This window comes from Helianthus annuus, chromosome 2, assembly GCF_002127325.2.
Source record: "Helianthus annuus cultivar XRQ/B chromosome 2, HanXRQr2.0-SUNRISE, whole genome shotgun sequence".
In the NCBI taxonomy this organism is placed as follows: domain Eukaryota; kingdom Viridiplantae; phylum Streptophyta; class Magnoliopsida; order Asterales; family Asteraceae; genus Helianthus; species Helianthus annuus.
In genome coordinates, this window is record NC_035434.2 from 22,366,494 (window position 1) to 22,371,827 (window position 5,334).

Here is a 5,334-nt window from a genome sequence, read left to right on the forward strand (position 1 = left end):
TAATAAAGAGGAAGGGGGATAAGGGGTCACCTTGTCTTAGCCCTCTTTTGTACTGAAATTCCCCTGTTGGTGAGCCGTTAACCAATATTGATCCCCTGCCTGCGAAAAGTATCCCCATAACCCAATTTCTCCACTTTGGAGGAAAACACATATTTGTTAGGACAGAAATCAGAAACTTCCAGTTTAAAGTGTCATAGGCTTTCTCAATGTCCGCTTTGAAAACAAAAAGATTCTTTCCCGACTTTTTTGCCCAACCCACCACTTCATTTATAACTAGTGGGCCATCGATTATGTTCCTTTCTGACATAAAAGCCGATTGTACATTCGACACGATGCTCTTAATTACACCTTTAATTCTGTTAGCTAATACCTTCGAGATTATCTTATTAACCACACCCACTAGAGATATTGGTCTAAAATCTGAAAAAGTGATAGGGTCAACTACCTTTGGTATAAGGGCTATGAACGAGGCACTGCACGAATGGTGAATAGAGCCGTGTATAAAGAACTGATTCATTACCTCCATAATAAGCCCCTTCATGTCCTCCCAGTATGTTTTAATTAATTTAAAAGTAATCCCATCCGGACCCGGCGACTTGTTAATACCACAATCCCACACCGCCCCGCGTACCTCTTGAATAGTGAACGGCTCGATAAGACCTTGAGCTTGAACTCCGGATAGCTTTTTGAATCCCACTGCACTTATTCTCGGTCTTCTACTAATCGGTTCTTTGAATTTTCCTTGACAGGCCAACAAGAATTTTTCTTTGATCTCCATTGGGTCCGAAACCCATGCCCCATCTATCCATAACCCATTTATCTTGTTCCTGGCAATGTGATTATTGACTATGTTGTGAAAGTAACTGGTGTTTTCGTCCCCAAGACCTATCCATCTCAGTTTCGCCTTTTGGTGTAAGTCTGCTGCTATTTTGTCATGCCACTTTCTTACTTTGTCTTTGCAATCCTGCCATATGCCAATTTCCGCATCCGAGAGTAATCTGTTTTCCGCCAAACTATCCAGGTATACCATTTTGTTTTGTGCTTCTAGTAGTTCCTTCTCTTCCTTCTCTTTGCTCTCTTTTCGCCATTTTCTCAACTCATCCTTCATTGCTTTAAACTTGACAGCCACTATTTCATCCTTGAAATTAGAGTCACACTATTTATTCATACCCCTCCTCACCGCTTCATCAAACCCCTCCAAGGCGAACCAACTATTGAAAAGTCTGAAGGGAGATGGACCAAAACTATTATCAATGGTAGTAAGTATTAACGGACTGTGGTCCGAAATGTTTCTATTAAGTGCAAGGAGTGACGCACTTGGCCATTTATCCATAAAATTTTCGCATACCAAGACTCGATCTATCTTACTGAGGTTTGAGCCGTCACCCGATAAAAAAGTATATTTCATACCCCCCATGTTGTACTCTTGGAATCCCCCGCTACTAATAAAATTGTTAAAACACATAGCTCCGGATGCGTCGAATTGAGAATTGAACCTATCTTCAGGAAATCTTACCTCGTTGAAATCTCCCAGCATTATCCACAGCCCCATAATTGTACTTTTTACTGCCAACAATTCCTCCCACAACCTTCTCCTGTTAGCTTTTAACGTAGGCCCGTATATGTTAACAATCACTAAATCCACTTCCTCCCCGACAATCCTACCCTTCAATAAAATGAAATTTTGGTTTTTGATGTCTAGCTCTTTCTTAAAAACATTCGGATTCCATAATGACAGTAGGCCACCCGATCTTCCTTCTGCATCTACTTTAACGAACTCGAAACTCGTATTATCCCAAAATCTCCTAATCTTACTTAGAGGTAGATCTCTGAATTGAGTCTCTTGAATCGCTAAAAAAGATAAATTGTACTTACCTAATAAGCCTCTGACTTCGGCTGATTTCCCTGCACCACCGGCCCCCTTAATATTGATGGAGCCGAAATTCATTGTTGAGTAGCTACCTCCAGATCTTCGGCCACTACATCCTTCACAATCGGCTCATGTTTCGACAAATCGACTCCAATTACTTTCCCAATCTCTAGAGTTGCCTTTACCTCTTCATTTAACTTTACCGAGTTTGGTTCTTGATTTTCTGTTCCTTCGAGCCTGACCGTCTCAGTTGTCTCCGGCTGTGAAGCCTCCAATACTTCCTCTTCCTCTTCCTCCCATTCGGAGTTTAGGTCGTCCTCCAAGCTATCTCCATTATCCTCAAAACTATTAAGTATTTCCTCAGAGATTCTGGATTTACCTTTATATTTTCTGCTTCTGGCCTTCTTTTTCTTGAATAAGAGCTTCTTTTTTGGTCTTGATCTAGAGTCATCAGGTATATCTATATTTAGGTCAGGTAATTTATTTTTACCCACCACCGCCTGTGGTCTCAGAGCTTTGGATCGGGCTTCTGCTAAGGTGGTCCTCTTCCTCTTCTTTTGGGCTATATCACTCGGCCCAGCAGTGAATTGGGATAAAGTGGGTCCAGACTCTTTATGATCATTAAAAGTGGAGTCACCAAATATCAAAGGGTCACTCCTCGTACTTTGTGCCATATTAATTGGCGTCTTCTCGTTAATCGTCCCCTCCAACTGTTCGGATATTGCTGCTGTCTTTACGACTTCCCTCTGGCTAACTTCTGGTGGACCGTTCACCGGGCTGTTTTTTTCCGATGACCGGACTGGAGTTTTGAGATCATTTTCATCCGTAGCCATATCGACCGGTTGGTGGCTCCACTCTCTTGTTGTCGGCGATTCAGTGTCAACCTGAGCATGCTCCGAATTTCCTGGCTGGTTTGCTTCATGCACGAACTCCGGTAGCCACAGTTTATTCACCTCAGAAACCCATACATCAAACAACATATTTTTCCAGTTGATCGAGATTTTATCCTCAATTGTCTTACCACTGTTCACTAGTACACCAATTATATCTTCGTTAAAACAATAATCTTTCTCATCCGCCTCCGATCTTTTTATAATTCTCCCGAATTTTTCCCCTATACATTCAAATACTGAGTCAATCCATAATTGCAGGGGAACACCTCTAATTCTTAACCATGCAATTCTCTCAAATGGTATAACTTGTCCGTTCCATGTCGTCACTTTGTTGAACCATTCTTTCCATTCTGCCTCCTTCTCTTTTAGCATCATATTTTTCTCCTCCACCGACTCAAAGATTATTAGTAGACTCAACCCACCAATATATCTAACCTGAGAATCCTTTAATTCCAGCTTATGACTTCTCTCAGAGCCCCAATGTTTTTCAAGTCCCCTACTATTGATTTGTCTTTCCAGTTCTTGTAGGGAATAGATTCATTCGTAAACTTTAACTCACTAGCCTCATCATCTTTAACCGTTTTTCCTGCAGCCACGTCTGCCCAGGAAACACCCCTTCTCAAATGACCATTCTTTGAAGCCTCCGGACTTTCATATGTGGTGTTAACTGGTTCTTTTCTTTTCTCATTCCACACCTTTTTTTGACTTTGATTTTTCTTTTCTATCTTTACAAACCTAGCCACGTTTGCCCTTATCCTCCATCCAAAGAACATCAATTGGTTTAAAGCCTTAATCATCTTATGCGGATCCTTGACTTTGATGAAACGAAGAAATCCGAATCTGTTCCCCCTCTTGTCCAGCTTTCTAGCTATATATGCGTCCACTATATGGCCCAAGTTCATACATTCAATCCACAACTCGCCATCCGTAATATGGGGGTGTATATTCGAAACATAGAAAGTTATAGCCTTTTCCTTTCTTAGTTCGTCACAGCACTCGGTATTGTAATTGTTTTTGGCGTCTCTCTCCATAGTACGAATCGCAGGTTTTTAAAAGGTTAATAGGATTCGTTACGATCTAGCTGAACTATATTTTTCAATAGCCGCGACCGATGACAGACCTACTAAGCAATCAAAACCAGGATTGTAAGTAATATATGCACTCTCGGGGGGACCGAAACAGCCGGCGAATGGACTGGCGCAGAAAAGAAATATAGAAGGAGAGGTTATGTCCAGAAACACGAATAAGAAGATGAAAACCAAAAACCACTTTCCTCACAAATCTGCTTTAATCTTCATCGTCGAGCCAGTACCGGAAACCGAATAGCCGGCGAATGGATGAAACAGCAAAGACGATAGTGAAAAGAATGGAGTTCAGTAGTGAATCGACTAAACCTCGCCCACTATACTTCCTTAATCTTCAATCGTCGAGCCGGGCCGGATGGTCGGAGTCTGTTTGTATTCTCACCGGAAATCGCCTCACCCTCTCTCTTGTTTTAGGTAGGGGTGCTAAACGGGTCGTGTTCGCGGGTTGGCGGGTTCAACCCGACCCGAACCCGAAAATTTTATATGAACCCGAACCCGACCCGAACCCGAAAATTGTATCATACATATGAACCCGAACACGACCCGAAGTTTCATGGGTTGACCCGAACACGACCCGTTTAACCCGAATTTTTTAATTTTTTTCTGAAATTTATATATTAAAATTACAATTTATACTTAAAAACACAAATGTATATAATAATATCATATTTAAATTATAAAATCTATGTTAATTTCTCTTTTTAAAGTTATAATCATAGCATAAAATACACACCCCATTTAATTTATAACATAAAAAATATTGTAAAAAATATAAAATAGTATAAATGTGTTAAACGGGTCAACCCGCCAACCCGACCAGGTTGACCCGAACCCGACCCGTTAACCTAAACGGGTTTGCGGGTTCAACCCGAAATTGACCCGAACCCGTTTAGACTAAACCTAAACCCGCGAATTTCGTGTTAGGTTCGTATCGGGTTTTCGGGTCGTGTCAGAAATTCACACCCCTAGTTTTAGGCTTCTAATAATATACTAGTGCTAATGTATGACATTATATGGCTATCAAATCATTTGAATGCATGTTTGATGTATTTTTCCTAGAAAATTTAGAAATTAATGTTAAAAAATAAACAAATAACTTTTTTTTAACAACAAATTTAAATCATTGCTTTTAATGGGTTCGTTCTTTTATACAAGGTTTCGCATAGTATAAACATCTTACATGTAATGCACAATTTAAGTAAGATGTAATTATGTTTTTTTATTACATTTCTCGCGGTTTAATGCACAAACTTTGCATTTTATTTTCTTTTTCAAGTTTTTTTGCTATTGTGTTTGTGAGAGTTATTTGATGTTTAACACGCAACATCACACAAGACACGTTTTGACCTTACTCTTTATCATGGCATTACGTCCTGCCGCAACGTAAGAGTCCTAATTCTATATATACTTACTATATTGAATGTTTGGGAGATTATTAAGCGTAAGAAATTTATCATATAGTAATGTGAGTTTCATAATTATTTTA